The sequence below is a fragment of the Heptranchias perlo genome, chromosome 31 (genome assembly GCF_035084215.1).
Source record: "Heptranchias perlo isolate sHepPer1 chromosome 31, sHepPer1.hap1, whole genome shotgun sequence".
NCBI classification, from domain to species: Eukaryota; Metazoa; Chordata; class Chondrichthyes; order Hexanchiformes; family Hexanchidae; genus Heptranchias; species Heptranchias perlo.
The window spans coordinates 23990081-24009241 of NC_090355.1; the positions used below are offsets into that span (position 1 = coordinate 23990081).

General features: G+C 44.0%; 1 protein-coding gene and 1 long non-coding RNA gene across 4 annotated transcripts in view; one reads left to right on the forward strand and one right to left on the reverse strand.

Moving 5' to 3' along the window:
- Window positions 1-19161, forward strand: part of ralgps1 (Ral GEF with PH domain and SH3 binding motif 1) — a 540533-nt gene that overhangs the window by 338497 nt on the left and 182875 nt on the right. The gene's annotated exons all lie outside the window — the stretch shown is intronic.
- Window positions 7790-10676, reverse strand: LOC137300424 (uncharacterized). The gene is made up of 2 exons (XR_010958087.1): window positions 10623-10676; window positions 7790-8136 (listed from the first exon to the last, which is right to left on the reverse strand). It is a non-coding gene; the product is annotated as an uncharacterized lncRNA (long non-coding RNA).

Sequence of the window (19161 nt, forward strand, 5' to 3'; positions counted from 1 at the left end):
TTAAGAATAGTAAAGATTATTGGACATGCTTAAAGCTTTTTCCAGTACTCAGCTTTGCAGCTTGCCTCAGTCACCCATTTGCTGTCGGATGGTTATTCTATAGTTTGGAAATGTTTTGTTACTGTCCAGCTTACTGAGGCTAAAACCAACTTCGACACAAAACAAGAGAGACTGGGAAGTGGCTTTGGAATTTCTAGCTGCAGCGATGACTACTCAGATATCAATGTGGAGATGATGTTACTAATTAACAGTGGTTGAAGAAAAATTATTTTTGATTTCATGGTCATGACTAGAGTCACTTTACAAGCAAGTTAAGCAAACTGGTTGTTGGTATTCAGTCGACATGTTTTGAGAAGTTGCTATATCAACGCTTGTGCTGTTTACACAAGTTGTATATCATGATATGTTTATAATCAAAGCATTCAGAAACTAAAAGCTATTTCCTTTTCACACTTGCAAAAATGTATTCAATTCTATGGTGTAATCGTCTACATTTTCACATCATTTGGCCACAAATATGACTTGAGGATTTGGATTCTTGGCTTCGAGATGGTGTAGCTAAATGCTTCATATTTATTACATTTAAAATTGGAATCATGAAACACTGATGTTGGAATATTCCTTCTTGAAGTGGTTTGCAAAAATGTTCAAGATATAATTATGGTGATTTTAAAATGAGTTATTAATATTTGCCATACATCAGCACTGAAAAGGACATAGGCTAAAATAGACGTGAGATTCGTTCTCAACTCTAAATATCATCTATGACTCAGGTTGGACGTATTTCTGGAGGTTTCATCATGTGACCTCCTACCTCCAAAGACCCTGCATAATCAAACAGCCTTTTTTATTCCCATTTCCAATATTTCTATAACTAATATACAAAAGTGTTCAAAGAAAATGAAAAAAAAACACAATGTTTTTTAATGCCCCTGTGATTTTTCTCCTGGGTTGCTCACAGCATTTTCCAGGAGATTAATCTTCAATTCCTGGAGACACCAGGGCAATGTCCTTTAGGGAAGAAAACCTGCTGCCCTTACCCAGTCTGGCCTATATGTGACTCCAGACCCACAGCAATGTAGTTGATTCTTAATCGCCCTCTGAAATGGCCTAGCAAGCCACTCAGTTGTAAAATCGCGCTTAAAAAAAGTCATCATAAGAATAAAACCGGACAGACCACCCGGCATTGGACCACCAGGCACCGGACACTACAGAGGCAAACCAAGCCCAGTCGACCCTGCAAAGTCCTCCTCACGAACATCTGGGGATTTGCGCCAAAATTGGGAGAGCTGTCCCACAGACTAGTCAAGCAACAGCCTGACATAGCCATACTCACAGAATCATACCTTTCAGCCAATGTCCCAGACTCTTCCATCACCATCCCTGGGTATGTCCTGTCCCACCAGCAGGACAGACCCACCTGAGGTGGCGGTACAGTGATATATAGTCAGGAGGGAGTGGCCCTGGGAGTCCTCAACATTGACTCCGGACCCCATGAAATCTCATGGCATCAGGTCAAACATGGGCAAGAAAACCTCCTGCTGATTACCGATTACCACCTACCGCCCTCCCTCAGCTGATGAAACAGTCCTCCTCCATGTTGAGCACCACTTGGAGGAAGCATTGAGGGTAGCAAGGGCACAGAATGTACTCTGGGTGGGGGACCATCACCAAGAGTGACTCGGTAGCACCACTACTGACCGAGGTGTCCGAGTCCTGAAGGATATAGCTGCCAGACTGGGCCTGCGGCAGGTGGTGAGCGAACCAACACGAGGGAAGAACCTACTTGACCTTGTCCTCACCAATCTACCTGTTGCAGATGCATCTGTCCATGACGGTATTGGTAGGAGTGACCACCGCACCGTCCTCGTGGAGATGAAGTCCCGTCTTCGCACCGAGGACACCATCCAACGTGTTGTGTGGCACCATCACCGTGCTAAATGGGATAGATTCAGAACAGATCTAGCAGCTCAAAACTGGGCATCCATGAGGCACTGTTGGCCATCAGCAGCAGCAGAATTGTATTCCAGCACAATCTGTAACCTCATGGCCCGGCGTATTCCTCACTCTACCATTACCAACAAGCCAGGGGATCAACTCTGGTTCAATGAGGAGTGTAGAAGAGCAGCACCAGGCGTACCTAAAAAAGAGGGGCCAACCTGGTGAAGCTACAACTCAGGACTACATGCTAAACATGGAAGCAACATACTGTAGACAGAGCAAAGCGATTCCACAACCAACGGATCAGATCAAAGCTCTGCAGCCCTGCCACATCCAGTCGTAAATGGTGGTGGACAATTAAACAACTAACGGGAGGAGGAGGCTCTGCAAACATCCCCATCCTCAATGATGGCGGAGTCCAGCATGTGAGTGCAAAAGACAAGGCTGAAGCGTTTGCAACCATCTTCAGCCAGAAGTGCCGAGTGGATGATCCATCTCGGCCTCCTCCCGATATCCCCACCATCACAGAAGCCAGTCTTCAGCCAATTCAATTCGCTCCACGTGATATTAAGAAATGGCTGAGTGCACTGGATACAGCAAAGGCTATGGACCCCGACAACATCCCAGCTGAAGTGCTGAAGACTTGTGCTCCAGAACTAGCCGCGCCTCTAGTCAAACTGTTTCAGTACAGCTACAACACTGGCATCCACCCGGCAATGTGGAAAATTGCCCAGGTATGTCCTGTCCACAAAAAGCAGGACAAATCCAATCCGGCCAATTACCGCCCCATCAGTCTACTCTCAATCATCAGCAAAGTGATGGAAGGTGTCGTCGACAGTGCTATCAAGCGGCACTTACTCACCAATAACCTGCTCACCGATGCTCAGTTTGGGTTCCGCCAGGACCACTCGGCTCCAGACCTCATTACAGCCTTGGTCCAAACATGAACAAAGGAGCTCTACAGGTGAGGTGAGAGTGACTGCCCTTGACATCAAGGCAGCATTCGACCGAGTGTGGCACCAAGGAGACCTAGTAAAATTGAAGTCAGTGGGAATCGGGGAAAACACTCCAGTGGCTGGAGTCATACCTAGCACAAAGGAAGATGGTAGTGGTTGTTGAAGGCCAATCATCTCAGCCCGAGGACATTGCTGCAGGAGTTCCTCAGGGCAGTGTCCTAGGCCCAACCATCTTCAGCTTGCTTCATCAATGACCTTCCCTCCATCATAAGGTCAGAAATGGGGATGTTCGCTGATGATTGCACAGTGTTCAGTTCCATTCGCAACCCCTCAATAATGAAGCAGTCTGTGCCCGCATACAACAAGACCTGGACAACATCAGTGATAAGTGGCAAGAAATATCTGCGACTGGCAAGTTCCAGGCAATGACCATCTCCAACAAGAGAAAGAGTCTAACCACCTCCCCTTGACATTCAATGGCATTACTATCGCCGAATCCCCCACCATCCTGGGGGTCGCCATTGACCAGAAACTTAACTGGACCAGCCACATAAATACTGTGGCTGTAAGAGCAGGTCAGAGGCTGGGTATTCTGTGGCGAGTGACTCACCTCCTGAGTCCCCAAAGCCTTTCCACCATCTACAAGGCACAAGTCAGGAGTGTGATGGAATACCCTCCACTTGCCTGGATGAGTGCAGCTCCAACAACACTCAAGAAGCTCGACACCATCCAGGACAAAGCAGCCCGCTTGATTGGCATCCCATCCACCAGCCTGAACATTCACTCCCTTCACCACCGGCGCACTGTGGCTGCAGTGTGTACCATCCACAGGATGCACTGCAGCAACTCGCCAAGGCTTCTTCGACAGCACCTCCCAAACCCGCGACCTCTACCACCTAGAAGGACAAGAGCAGCAGGCACATGGGAACAACACCTCCTGCACGTTCCCCTCCAAATCACACACCATCCCGACTTGGAAATATATCGCCGTTCCTTCATCGTCGCTGGGTCAAAATCCTGGCACTCCCTTCCAGCAGCACTATGGGAGAACCTTCATCACACGGACTGCAGCGGTTCAAGAAGGCGGCTCACCACCACCTTCCCAAGGGCAATTAGGGATGGGCAATAAATGCCGGCCTTGCCAGCGATGCCCACATCCCATGAACAAATAAAAAAAAAATCCTGGAGGATTGGCGATTCCTATTCACAAGTGAGGTAGTCTGCAGAACAATGACCTACCAACGGTTCGGGGGGATGGGAAGAAACATGCAGAGGAGAGGCACGGGCCACAAAGAACACCAGGCAACGAAGCTCAAATATGATTTGGCATCAATTAATGGTGACCTGCCCTTCCGCCGTTTGGAATGGCCACTGGAGCTCGGCTCGGGCTCTCCAGTTGTATTGTGGCATGGCCACCAGATTTGCAATGATATCAAGGGCCTAATGAGCCTAGTGCACAGATTGTCTGCAGCTCCCCAGCCCCCTTCACCTTCACCCACATGGGGGCTCAATGGGTGTGTTGCAGGCCTCACACCTCTGTACCCAAATTTTTTCCATTGGTGCCCCCCCACCCCGGCCATTTCTGTTAGACACATATTCCTGGGTGGGAGGGGTGGGGAAGCCCCTTCCTATTGTCAAATAGACTGTCAGCTACCCAAAGTAAAACAATGTTATCATTGCAACAATCGATTTTTAGTATAAAGCAACAATAACGCTCTGTTAGTAAGTCAACAGATGCAGAAATCAATTTAACAACTTATTTTGTAATGATGCGTTTTGCATGGGTTCCCAAAGCATTCTGGAGCGAGAGTCGATCGACTCCACTGTACCCTTAACTATGTTTGGCTGCTTGCAGGACCTCAAAACAAGGGTTTGTTTTTTCAAATGTAAACTATGAAACTTTTAAGCCAGTTAAGTACTAGAGATATTGCATGGAAAATTTGTCTCTCTACTGATTTCTTGCCTGTCAGACTAGACTCTCTCTATGTATCAGGCTTGCTAGCAAGCTCCCATTGTGCTTTGCTGTAGCACTGTGCAGTGGTTCCCATGTCCAAAAGTCTGCTGCAAAAATATCAGTATTCTATATTATCTGCCCAGCAACCAAACCTTTGACCAATATGGAATATCTATGTCAATGGCGCGTCTGCCCTTCACAGCAAATAAAAGGAAAAACTTGACAGGAAACATGCCTCAAAAGACAGCAATGGTATCGATGTTTCTGTGTAGCTAAATCTCTGCAGACATTGACACGTTCCCCCGGGATTCCTGTCCTCACTTCTGAAAGACAGTATCAGTTACCCAAAGGAAAACGGTGCTTTTATTACAGCAAATGCTTCTCATAAGGACGTAGCAATGGCAATAATGTGCTAGTAATACAATAAATACAGGAATGGGCGGGCGGCAATCAAGAAATCTGTGGGTTCTGTGAGGGAATAATTGCAGAAACTTCTATTGGTATACAGCAACAAAAGTAATCTACAAGTAAGTCATAAAATACAGCAATAGACTAAAATCTGATGACCCCGGAGACCCTCTGACAGGCCTTGCGGCACCCCTAACGTTTCTTTGCAGACCCCCTAGGCGTTGTGGACTGCAGTTGAAAGCCTATAGTTTACGAGCGCAAGGCTTATATTTGCCATATCCCTCTCCGGTCTGTGGATTGACAATGCAAATTGCGAAATTCCTCAGTCATTTACAAGCCTGTGGTTTGGCACAGAGCAGTAACATGCAGCGAGGTGGGAAACTTTGTAAATAATGGACTATGTACGCTTTCACAGTGGATTTCCCTGCTGGCTATCGAATGAGAGAATGGAAAGAAAGAACTCGGAGTTTCCAGACCAGTCCATGGCTCTTCGAACAGTTTTACAAAACAAATATGGATGCATGAAGGGTAATTCTCCGATCCGGCCCTTCCAGGAGGGCATGGAGCTGGCAGGGAATGCATCTTGGGAAATCGGGGGCTTGCAGCCTGTGAATTTGTGCCCATTAAAATTAATACAACAACTTGCATTTTTATAGTGCCTTTAATGTAGAAAAACATCCCAAGGCGCCTTACAGAGGCATAATTGACAAAAATGGACACCAAGCCAATGAAGGAAATATTCGGAGGGGCTTGGTCAAAGAGATGGGATTTACAGAGGGTTTAAGGAAGAGACAGAGGTAGCGAGGCGGAGAGAGGTTTAGGGAGGAAATTCCAAAGTTTGGGTCCAAGGCAGCCAAAGGCACAGCCAGCAATAGTGGAGTGATGAAAATCGGAGATGCGTTAGAGGCCAGAATTGGAGGAGTGCAGAGATCTCGGAGGGTTGTCGGGCCAGAGGAGATTACAGAGATAGGGAGGGGTGAGGCCATGAAGAGATTTGAACACACGGATGAGAATTTTAAAATTGAGGTGTTTAAAGGAGGAGAGGGAGGTGGAGAGGCAGAGGGGCTTGGGGAGGGAACTCCAGAGTGAAGGGCCCACGAGGCTCAAGGCCCAGCATTGTTGTTGTTGAAGTGAATGGACAGGAACTCATTGGCTGTGTACTTGTATTTTCCAAAGATGTGCTTCCTTCCATTGCTGCTCTGAAGTGGCTGTGCTGGGTCACGGAGTCCCCTTACTGCCTAATATTGGCTGGCTTTCTCACACAATTGCTGAATGGCAGCAATTTATTCGAAACACCATTCACAAAGTCATAGTTGCATCTACTTCTGCTGTCACCCCGAGGTGGAACTTCAGTTTCTGGTTGCATCAGTGGGACTTGTGCCCACATTGATGAGATGCTACTTTCAGCCACACTGCTTTTATAGAATGATACAGCACAGAAGGAGGCTATTGGGCCCACTGTGCCTGTGCGATCTCTTTTTTTTTAAAAAAAAGCTATCCGATTAGTCCCACTCCCTGCTCTATCCCCATAGTCCTGTAAATGTTTCCTTTGGTGAGGTATTGTGCTTCCCACAGCCTATCCTTCACCAGGTCCCACTCACCCATCACCCCTGTCCTTGCTGATCTACATTGGCTCCTGATCACCCAACACCTCAAATTTAAAATTCTCATCCTTGTGTTTAAATCTCTTCCATGGTCTCACCCCTCCCAATCTCTGTAACCTCCTTAACCCTACAACCTTCCCCCCCCCAAACTCCCTGCTCCTCCGTTGCTGGCCTCCTGTTCAGACCCTCTCCTTTTGACCCACCATGTGTCATCAGTTGCTGGGCCCCATGCTCTGGAATTCCCTCCCTAAAATCCTCTGCGCCTCTTCCACCTCTTTGACCAAGCTTATGGTAGTTCATCCTTCAATCTACTTCTTAGGTTTGACTTCCATTTTGTTTTCCAATTATGCCTCTGTGAAGCCCCTTAGGATGTTTTTCTATGCAAACGGTGCTATATTAATGCAAGTTGTTGTTGTTAGCAGAGATAGAACAGGAATGGAAGTTGCCCCCAGGTCACTGTCAGCCTCCTAACAGCTAACTCAGCAGCAGTGCATGAGGCCAGAGAATGTAGCAGCCATCTGTCTTGTTGGCTGGAGGTAGTGAGTGGGCCAGGACAATCCATAATGTCTTTAAAGAAAATAAAGGATTCATTCCCCCTCATAAAAGTTCAAAAGAAGTAAAACAAAATATCGAATTGGCAAAGCCTTTTTTCAGAGCTTTGTGTAATTTTGTGAAGCTCTTATAATAAATGCCCCATCTTTATGAATGAAAAATGGCCACAATGGTTCGATCAGATTAGCTGATAAACAACACAAGATGCAGTTTATAAAGTTCTTATCTGTCATTCAGGCCTCCCACTCTTTTGTGGGTGTGTAATTGCTTCCAGACAGGGTTATGTAATGCTGCTCTTCCATATATTTAAATAAATGATTTCATTGACTGTCACCAAAATGAGATTTAAAATGGAAAATCCTTTTGGGCCAAAATTATAAAGACAATATTTTTATTAAGTTGAAACGTGGTTGCAGTAAACCATCACTGTGTCTGGATGGAGCATGGATTTGCTAAAAAGCATTTTTTGACCACAGTCTGGCCACCCATGTTATTTTCAGACATGTCAGTTGTGTATATTTGTGGAAAACTGTTCTCTATTCCCCAGTGGTTGAAGTTTTCTTCAGTTACAGTATATAAAAAAAAAAGATGCAATCAGAGCCTGCCTTCATGCGTTGTTCATTTGATATCCTTGTTAAAGTTGGAGAAGGTTTCGAAAGCCTTGCATTCTCTGCTGATGGGTCTCATCCAAACACAATGGAATCAAACATAAATCATGGTTCTGTTCAAAGAGAGATCAAGAAAGGAATGTGGAAAACAATGCCCATGATGAACATATCAATGATTAAAAGTCAGACCAAAAACCGTTCAACATTACGTCACTTCATTGAACAAAATGTATGAAGCTTACTTTAGTCAAACTGCACAAATGTCGCTGTTACATAGCATTTGTGAACTTTTCCACATTCCCCGTATGATTGACGTCGTTCATGTGTCGGATTCATTTTTTAAAACAGATGATGCTTCCAACTGCAGTGTAACCTACAGTAAAAATTTATGCCTGTATGTCTTCGTGAAGCTTTGACTTGCTTTTGTTTTTTTTTCAATAAATCAAAATAGTTTACAATAATGAGAACCATGGCTTGTGATATCACAGGCGTGGAATGCAGCACGTCTGTCACACTAACCTCTATAGTGGTGAGCTGACCCAAGGCTATAGATCATACAGACAGGAGGCAAGAGATGGAAGGCACAGAGAGGAGGAGGAGGAGGAGGAGGGGGATGGGAATAGGAGCCACCAGGCATGGTTACACATTGGAGTTTATGACTAGCATATGTCAGATCAGTGACTCTCTGAGGTCTAATTTTAACAGTTCCACTTCTGAGGCTCTTATCCAGGCCAAAATATTTTTTTAACAATCTGCTCATAGTTCTTCCATTTTTTTTGTTGTTGTCACTTTGTCAACTTTGCTGTGCTAATTTATATCTTATGCTTCTGGTGCAGATCCTGCCTTGTATTATTGCCAACATGTCCTCCCCACGACATGAAACAGAAGTTTATAATACAGTGACAATAGCCTTCAATTGTAAAACTTAACCATGTGAAAAGGAATTGACAGTTTTACAAGCAGTTAGATATGTTCTGTCATTATGATGCTTATATATTTTTTTTATTATTGTTCTCCAATATTCTGCCCTTACCCATCAGAGGTGACATGTAGCCCTATAAAATTATTCCGTCCATGTAGATTCCAAACATCATTTTCTGCATCCACAGTGTTCCGCAAAATACATTTAATTCTGTGAGTAATCAAATCAAGTGTCTCGCCATTCTTAAACCCCTGTTGAATTTGTTAAAGGGGTGAAATGTTCTGGTCCTGCGGCTGGACATACTGGATCATAGGAACAGGAGTAGGCCATTCAGCCCCTCGAATATGTTCCACTATTCAATTAGATCATGGCTGATCTGCACTTTAACTTCATTTACCCCCCCCCCCTTTATTCCGTATCCCTTAATATCCTTGTCTAATAAAAATCTGTCAATCTCAGTTTTGAAATTTTCATTTGACCTAGCCTCAACAGTTTGTTGGTGAGAGAGTTCCAGATTTCCACTGCCCTTTGTGTGAAGAAGTGCTTTCTGACATCACCCCTGAAAGGCCAAGCTCTAATCTTAAGGTTATGCCCCCTTGTTCTGGACTCCCCCACCAGAGGAAATAGTTTATCTCTATCTACCTTATCAATTCCTTTAATCATCTTAAGCACCTCATTACATCGCCCCATAATCTTCTAAACTCAAGAGAATACAAGCCTAGTCTAGTCAACCTGCCCTCATAATTTAACCCTTTTAGCCCCGGAAACTTTCTGGATCACCTGAGTGCAGTGAATGGAGGAAGATCAGGCGGGGAGAAGTGCACGTCTGCAAGGAAGCTCGTCCGATTTTTTTTTGTCCATTCATTTAAATCTCTTACAAAGCGTGCACTCCTCCCCAGTCGACATTCCTGTATTCACTGTGCCCAAGTGACTCGATACAGCCAGGTGCAGGAACGTAAATATCTATCTCTACGTTTTTGGAATAAATGACTGCTTTTTTGAAGAATGAGTTAGATGCTTTTAAACCAACACTGGCTGCACTGCACTATCAGGGTCTGCTGGTATCAAGTGCGTCTTTATAAATCCATTGACGAGTGAACGGGGTGGTACGGACTGAACCGATGTTCTTCAACTCAAGGAGAATGGTTAATCCTAGTGAGACCATACTGTAGTATCTCCTAAAGCATTGTATAATCAGCCTAATATACCATGGAGAGCAAGTTGAAACAACCTTACGAGTTTTTAAAAAATCTTTTGGCAATCAGCAGATGTAGGAATGAAGTGAAGAGATTGATTTAGCTAGTGATCAGTCTTCATTAGGAATGGCACCAGAGCTAAATTCTGAATCAGAATCACTTGGAATTGGCCCAAAATATTGATACGTGAGGGAGGAAAATCAGACTTTGACTATTTGGATTCCAAATGGCTTATCTCATTAAAATTTTAAAAATCCACCTTAAAAACACTTCTTGCACTGTTTTTCCACTGTCACATTCCCAATGATATTTCCAAAAGTAGGTTGAATTAAATCACTGATAAAGGTTAATTCTAAAGGAGAATGCCACAATAAAAACTCTTTAATAGCTTTGATATAAAGCTGCACTAATAAAAATACAGCCCATTTAAAAACTAGTAACTTACTTTCATCTTGAAAATCTGTTTTTAAAATATACTGACCTAAGATAAAATGCTCTCCCGTTGAGCTGCCATTTTTGCCAAGGTTCTGTGTCAGGAGACCTGACGTGTCAGCTGAAAGCCCCCACCTCCCCCACTTTCATATTCAGCCTGCTGAATGTTGTAATTGGCATTCACCAGCAGCTTTTAAATTAATTTACTCTTATTTAAAATGTGATTGACTGCAGATTTCATGGAAAAGCATAACAGGGATTCTGCCTGGATGTTTTTATATTGAAAACACAGCTCTCTATATTTCTGCCATTTAATTAATCCAGCTGGGAGAGAGAACAGCCTCAGCCCTGTAAAACTACAGCTTCTGTGAACTGATCAGAGAATGCCATGAACAACAGATCGCCTGGCCAGTGGCTTGCAGCCCTGACTAATTCCTCTGGCTGAAGGAGGAGGCTTTGTAGTGGGCTGGAGTTTGATGGACGGGGAGGGATGGGAGGCAATCAAAAGAAATGCAACATTTTTAATTTGAGAGAAGTGCTTCATTGGTGAGAGGATCTTGGAAATGCTGGTTGCTGTTTATTGCACTGCCCATTTGGGCTTCCTATTTGCTTCAGAGGGCAAGAGTTAAACTCACAGTTAACGAACAATCACTTCCCATTCTTTCCCCATTGAACGCTGCAAAAGAACTTGTCTGGCATGTCAGCCAGATGTAGCTTGTCGATCAAATTGTAATTTAGACTGCTTTGAAGTCTAAGCTGATCATAAAATATATACAATGCGTGTGTGATAAGTATCTTTGAAACAGTTGATTCCCTCCCCTGCCCCCACCCTCTCCCCCGGGACCTATTCTAACCTTTTGACTGAGTGAGCATTTCAGAAAGACACATGCAGAAGCCAAGAGAGCCAATCGCCAGGAGGAAGAGTAGAAAACAAATTTCGTCAGTCTTGAGATAGAAGCACCGTGACAACTTACAATAACAAAATAATACCACATGGAGTAGTTGAGGCAAATAGAATAAATGTACTTAAGGGGAAGCTAGATAAGTACATGAGGGAGAAAGGAATAGAAGGTTATGCTGAGGGTGAGATGAAGCAGGGTGGGAGGAGGCTCATGTGGAGCATAAACCAGTTGGGCTGAATGGCCTGTTTCTGTACAGTAATTTCTAAGTAATATGTAAACATGAAAATGTAAAAAAAAATTACGCCTCTCAAAATCTAAAGTAAGACCAGCAAATGCTGGAAATAGGCAAAATGTTCATCAGCATCTGAAAGGAGAAAAGACTAGTTAATATTGCTATTAGAGACCTTTTTTCAGAATCGTTAATGGAAGAGAGAGCTCCCCATTTAAGACCCTTAAAAACCTATAACTTTGCTATGTACATCACGCGCTCCTTATTTGGGCATTACCATTCTGTCATGCCTCCTGGACGTTATTTCAGTCGCATTTTCCCCTTCCTGCCACTCTAGTAGCTTTACACCTTCACCACTAGGAGGTGGAATATCCTCATACCCAAACCTGCAGCATGTACTCGAGGGGAAATTTGCTTTGTCCTGACTCTGTGAGCACCACCATGGGAGGTCCACTAGTCAGAATTATGATTCATATCATTTCAATTTTGTTGATGGTAGAATGATATAGTTTAATTATCCCTACCTGCCGCTTGATATTTCCGACTGACCCAATCTAAAAAGGGAACAACATAAAAGGGAATCCAAAAGTCTTCTCCAGGCATGTAAACAGTAAACGGGTAGTAAGAAGAGGGGTGGGACCGATTAGGGACCATAAAGGAGATCTACTCATGGAGGCAGAGGGGATGGGTGAGGTACTAAATGAGTACTTTGCGTCTGTCTTTGGCAGCATCTTCTTCCTTGGTAGAGTCTCAGTAAAGGAAGATATTGTTGAGATACTGGATGGGCTAAAAATTGATAAAGACGACGTACTTGAAAGGCTGGCTGTACTTAAAGTAGATAAGTCACCCGGTCCGGATGGGATGCATCCTAGGTTGCTGAGGGAAGTAAGGGTGGAAATTGCAGAGGTACTTGGCCATAATCTTCCAAACATCCGTAGATACTGGGGTGGTGCCAGAGGACTGGAAAATTGCAAATGTTACATCCTTGTTCAGAAAAGGGTGTAAGGATAATCCCAGCAACTATAGGCCAGTCAGTTTAACTTCAGTGGTGGGGAAACTTTTAGAAACGATAATCTGGGACAGAATTAACAGTCGCTTGGACGAGCGTGGATTGATTAGGGAAAGCCAGCATGGATTTGTTACAGGCAAATCATGTTTACCTAACCTGATGGAGCTTTTTGATGAGGTAACAGAGAGGGTAGATAAGGGCAATACATTTGATGTGGTGTATATGGACTTTCAATAGGCGTTTGATAAAGTGCTGCATGGTATTCATGGAATAAAGGGGGCAGTAGCAACATGGATACAGAATTGGCTAAGGGACAGGAAACAGAGAGTAGTGGTTAACGGTTGTTTTGCGAACTGGAGGGAGGTGTACAGTGGTGTTCCTCAGGGGTCAGTGCTGGGACCACTGCTTTTCTTGATCTATTAATGACCTGGACTTGGGTGTACAGGGCACAATTTCCAAATTTGCAGATGATACAAAACTTGGAAGTGTAGGAAGCAGTGAGGAGGATAGTGATAGACTTCAAGAGGATATAGACAGGCTGGTAGCATGGGTGGACACGTGGCAGATGAAATTTAACGCAGAAAAATGCGAAGTGATACATTTTGGTGGGAAGAACGAGGAGAGGCAATATAAACTAGAGGACACAGCTCTAAAAGGGGTACAGGAACAGAGAGATCTGGGGGTATATGTGCCCAAATCGTTGAAGGTGGCAGGGAAGGTTGAGAAAGCGGTTAAAAAAGCATATGGGATCCTGGGCTTTATAAATAGAGGCATAGAGTACAAAAGTATGGAAGTTATGAACCTTTATAAAACAATGGTTCGGCCACAACTGGAGTATTGTGTCCGGTTCTGGGCACCGCACTTCAGGAATGATGAAGGCCTTAGAGAGGGTGCAGAAGAGATTTACTAGAATGATTCCAGGGATGAGGGGCCTTAGTTACGTGGATAGAATGGAGAAGCTGGGGTTGTTCTCCTTGGAACAGACGGTTGCAAGGAGATTTGATAGAGGTATTCAAAATCATGAAGGGCAGAGTAGATAGAGAGAAACTGTTCCCATTGGCGGAAGGGTCAAGAACCAGAGGACATAGATTTAAGGTGATTGGCAAAAGAATCAAAGGTGACATGAGGAAAAACTTTTTTACACAGCGAGTGGTCAGGATCTGGAATGCACTGCCCGAGGGGGTGGTGGAGGCAGATTCAATCATGGCCTTCAAAAGGGAACTGGATAAGTATTTGAAAGGAAACAATTTGCAGGGCTACGGGGAAAGGGCAGGGGAGTGGGACTAGCTGGATTGCTCTTGCATAGAGTCAGCGCGGACTCGATGGGCCGAATTGCCTCCTTCCGTACTGTAATCTTTCTATGATTCTCTATCTTTAAAAATGAAGAACCATGTTGTTTTTGAGCTGTGCTTTTTTTTTCCAATTTGTTCCCAGGATGTGGGTGATATGGCGAGGCCATGTTTATTCCCCATCCTAGTTGCCCTAAGAAGGTGTTGATGAAGTAAACTGCTTAGTCCTGGATGATGTCAAGCTTCTTGAGTGTTGTTGGTAGCCGCACCCATTAAAGCGAGTGGTGAGTATTCCATCACATTCCTGGCTTGAGCCTTGTAGATGGGGGCGCAGTTTTGAAGGGCCAAGAGGTGATCCACTCATCAGATTGTGCCCAACCATCGCCCAGTTCATTGAGCCATGGTGTTGATATGGCTGGTCCAGGTAATCCGCTGGTCAGTGGTGACCCCCAAGATGTTGATATTGGGGACTCATCGATGGTGGTGTTGTTAAAGGTCGGGGGCTTGGTCGGGCGTTTTATTGTTGGAGATGGTCATTGTTGGCACTTTTGTGCCATGAATGTTACCTGCCACATGTCTGCTCAAGTCTCTGTTGTTCGCTGGCTTGGACTGCTTCACGAATGTGAGTAGAAAAGGTAAGGGAAATATCAAGCATCTTTCCCTATTTTGTGTTCCAACTGACCATTTTGCTCATGTTCATGGCTGGTGGAAAATATACCCATTGGCCAACTGGGTCAGCACCATTCCCACAATCCCCTTACAGCACATTTTGTCAGGGGAGGGGGCAGGAATGCTTGCAGAAAAAATCCCCGAAAATAAACAGAAGAACAAAGGATGCTACAGTTAGTGATATGTGGTAACTTTTTTTTGACAAGTCCTGATGGTGAGACTGACTCTAAGTTTGATTCACACAGTATTTTCTCCCACAAGGCGGAAATGGCAATTTTCCACTACGTTGTGAGATATTGGCAGAATAGGATGTGTGAGGAAGTGCTCGTGACTTGAGTGCTTCTGTATAATTAACCTTTTATCCTTGTCATTCACTGAGGATGAAATCTGGCCCAGTGAAGAAAATCGAATCTTGTTTTAAGACTTTCACTACATCATATTTTGGTTCAAACCGTAGTAGATTTTTAGATGTGGCAGCCATTTTGAAACCAGTGCCTAAGTCCCATTTAACTGCTACTTTCATGTATTTGGGCCTGTGGCTATGTGGTGGACACTATTCCTCGTGGAATGTAAAATTCCTGTCTCTGCGGGAACATGTCAGTTGTAGATGGTGAGAAAACTTGATTCTAAAACACTTTTTACAATATTTGTTCCAGGAAGTGTGTGTATGTGAGGCATGGGAAGTCAATTTGTTGGGAAAATAGGATTTATTCGACTGTAATGTTTCCTGCCCTGTAGTAGAGTACAATTATGTGTGAATAGTGTAAGATCAGGCTTTTTAATCTTGCCACAGGAAAGAGCTTGCATTTATATAACAAGAAGCAACTTTTCCTGTCTTTACAGAAGCATCCAAAGGAGTTTACGTACAATGACTTACTTTGAAGTACAGTCATTGACGAAAGCAGCAGTCATTTAGCACACAGCAATGAGATGAATGACTGTTGATCTGTTTTTGATGCTACTGATTGAAGGAAGAATGTTGGACAGAAAAGCAGGAGAAAACTCCCTGTTCCTCATCAAATGGTGTGATGTGGAGATGTCGGTGATGGACTGGGGTTGACAGTTGTAAACAATTTTACAACACCAAGTTATAGTCCAACAATTTTATTTGAAAATCACAAGCTTTCGGAGGCTTCCTCCTTCCTCAGGTGAATGTCAAGAAATCCTCGAACCTTTCGCATTTATAAATCACAGAACAATACCTGGTGATTACAGATAGTCTTTCCAACTGCCCGTTGCCAAGGCAATCAAAGTGTTCAGACAGAGAGGTGTTACCTACAGGGCCACCGAATATACAAACAACCAAAAAAAACCAGAGAGAGAGAGGCAGAAACATCCGGAAGGAAGAGAAAGACAGCAAATGACCCGTTATATTAAAAACAGATAGCTTTTGTTCGCTGGTGGGGTTACGTGTAGCGTGACATGAACCCAAGATCCCGGTTGAGGCCGTCCTCATGGGTGCGGAACTTGGCTATCAATTTCTGCTCGACGATTTTGCGTTGTCATGTGTCTCGAAGGCCGCCTTGGAGTACGCTTACCCGAAGGTCGGTGGCTGAATGTTCATCAAATGGTGGCATGGGACCACTGGAACTGGCATACAGAGCCTCGGTTCAATGTCTCATGTGAAGAGCAGCACATCTGACGATGTAGAACTCCCTTAGTACTGCGCTGAAGTATTAGCCTAGATTATGCGCTGGAATGGGACGTGAACCCACAACCTTTTGACTGAAAGGTGAGAGTGCTACTAATTGTGCCAAGCTGACACTTCCAAGCCAAAAGCAGATAAACGACACTCTGATAATGAATCCATTAATACTCCTGGATTCAGTGGTCTCAGAATTCCTGAGACCCTGCCATCAATGCAGCCAGGTGGAACCCCTGCCTTCCCTTGCTCCAGGCCGGACCTGGAGACTCCAGCCCAAATTCTGCGGATGGAGCCAGTTGCATTTCTGGAGTGGGCTGCCAATACCTGCAAGGGTGCATCAGTGGCACCTGACCCAGTGCTCCCTTCTGGGGTGCAGTGGCACCGTGTTGTTCTACCTGAAGTCCTCTCGGGGGCCCAAATCGACAGAAGCAAAGAAATATTTTTGAAAATCAATGGCTCCCACTGTAGCCACGTGATGCTGGAAAAGGTAACCAACACCCTTCAGGATCGATTTTCTTATTCTAGTAAAGGTTTGAGGCCTTCGGAAAGGGACCAACACCAGGTCTGAACTGATGTTTCCAAGTGAGGCCTTTCAAGGGTATAAAAGGAGGAATTTCCAGTCTAGCCTGGGAACACCCCCCACGCCTCGTTGATGTAGGGAGCAGGTGGAGATCTGCCCAAGCCCCCTCCCCAACTGGAATTTAAAGGTACAGCTTAAATAGAGCGCAATCCTGGATGAAGTACGATGAAGTAGTGAGGGAGTTCCAGAGGGGTAAGACGTGGATGGCTACAAGATCTGGCACCGTGGTAATACTGGGGAGAGAGAGATGCACAGCAACCTATACAACATCACTAATCTATGCTGAAGTTTCTGCCATGAAACTCTTACTCTCAGCCATACAATGCCAAATCTAGTAGATGGTTAATTAGCTGAATTTTACAACAGCACAACTGATCAATTAGAATTGGATTCTGATTATTAGGAGCAAATCAAATTAACTGAAATGGAAAAGTCCTAGAAGATCAAAATGTCCCAACAGTAAAACCAGTCAGTACAGAGGGACACACTTTGAATGAACTACATAATTCAGCTAGCAAAATAAATTGAGGAAAAATTCACACTCATGAAATAAGTTCATTAAGCAACAAAACCTTTCAAAGCACGCTAAGTATGGACAAATTCAAGTTGTAGTATAATCTCACAAATAGAAATAGCGAGAAATCGAATTTGCAGAGAAGCAAGCAAGATGGATTTCTTGCTATTGTAGACTTATGAGACAATATAGTTTCCAGTCCTCAGTCGTTAATTCATGATGATGCTATTGCAGAAAAGGAAAAAGTGACTAATGTGCCACATTTCATTCTGAAACAGCCGGGCAGCCAACTGAGTGTAATATAGTTGTGCAGATCTTTGTTTCCATCTGATAACCTTCGAAGAGCATCCTTGTGACATTTCTATTTCCCATGCCAGCCATTCTTGTGGCCCCTCTGAATGAGAATTTGCACTGAAGCTGTGTACTGTGCACCTGTGTCCAAACTCATGTCACTTAAGACTCTTACAGCTTCAGAGAAGAAAATAATTTCATCCCATTAGTCTGGGCTGGATTTGAACCCAGATGCCAATTTGGAGCAGTGGTATGCTAACACACTGCAACTACCTAGTGCAACAAGAAGAAGAATAAAAGCTTTCTAATGAAATGCCATTACTAAATACTATTTAATTTCAATTGTTGAAACAAAAACTTCATTTACTTTTCTAAGCAACCAGCATTTTTTATTATTGCTCCCACGGGGGAAAAATAAATTCCAGCACACCAGTAACTGGAATTCAATTTGTATTGCAACCATACGAAATATCATTAATAGGATCCAGCACACCCCACCCTCATTTTAACGTGGCCTTGAACGCCAGGAATTGACATGTAGTAAGGCGGTACGTGCTACAGTGAGTGTAACATGAAAAAGTTGGAAATCAAGGTCGAATAGCCTTCTAACAACAACTGTTATAAATGAGATCCTTATAGCTTCCAGCAGAAGACTGCCACGTTCAAAGATGGTGGTGGTGAGGTTTCGTAGTAGGTGATTATCCCAGGCTTGTTTGTGACAATAACTTTCCGCTTTGATGTTTACTTTAATTTCCTAACTGTCTCTCAGCGGTGGCTACCAGCAACTGTTCTGGCCCCTGTTAACTGCCATTTGTCCTTTTATATCAGCATTCCTTATGAAGTCATGAACCAACAAGTAACAGAGAACGAGGCAGCTGTGTCACTGAGAGGGCTGTTCACTGCAACAGTTTTTCTTCACCTGCCTTTGAATTCTTTGCTTAACCCAAATCTGAGTTAGAAATTGATGATTCTCTTGTGGTTCTTCTTTCTACCTGTACATTAGTCAAGTGCTGTCTACCTCTATGGAGTGGACATTCTTACTTCATACCTAGTTTTCTGGACCTTGCAGAACCCATCCCCTTTCAGTTAACACCTCGTGACAGCTTCGTTTCATAGTATGATACAGCACAGAAGGAGGCCATTTGGCCCATCGTGCCTACGCCGGCTCTTTGAAAGAGCTATCCAGCTAGTCCCATTCCCCTGCTCTTTCCCTATAGCCTTGTAAATTTTTCCCCTTCAAGTGCTTATCCAACTCCCTTTTGAAAGTTATTATTATGTCTCCTTCCACACCCTTTCAAAGGGTGCATTCCAGATCATTGACTCGCTGCGTTAAAAAAAAATGTTTCCTCATCACCGCTGGTTCTTTTGCCAATCTCCTTCAATCTTAGTTTCTTGAAATTGTTGGGATCGCCTATCATTTCTGGTGAATTCCTTCCATGGTATTTTTGGACTAGTGTTCT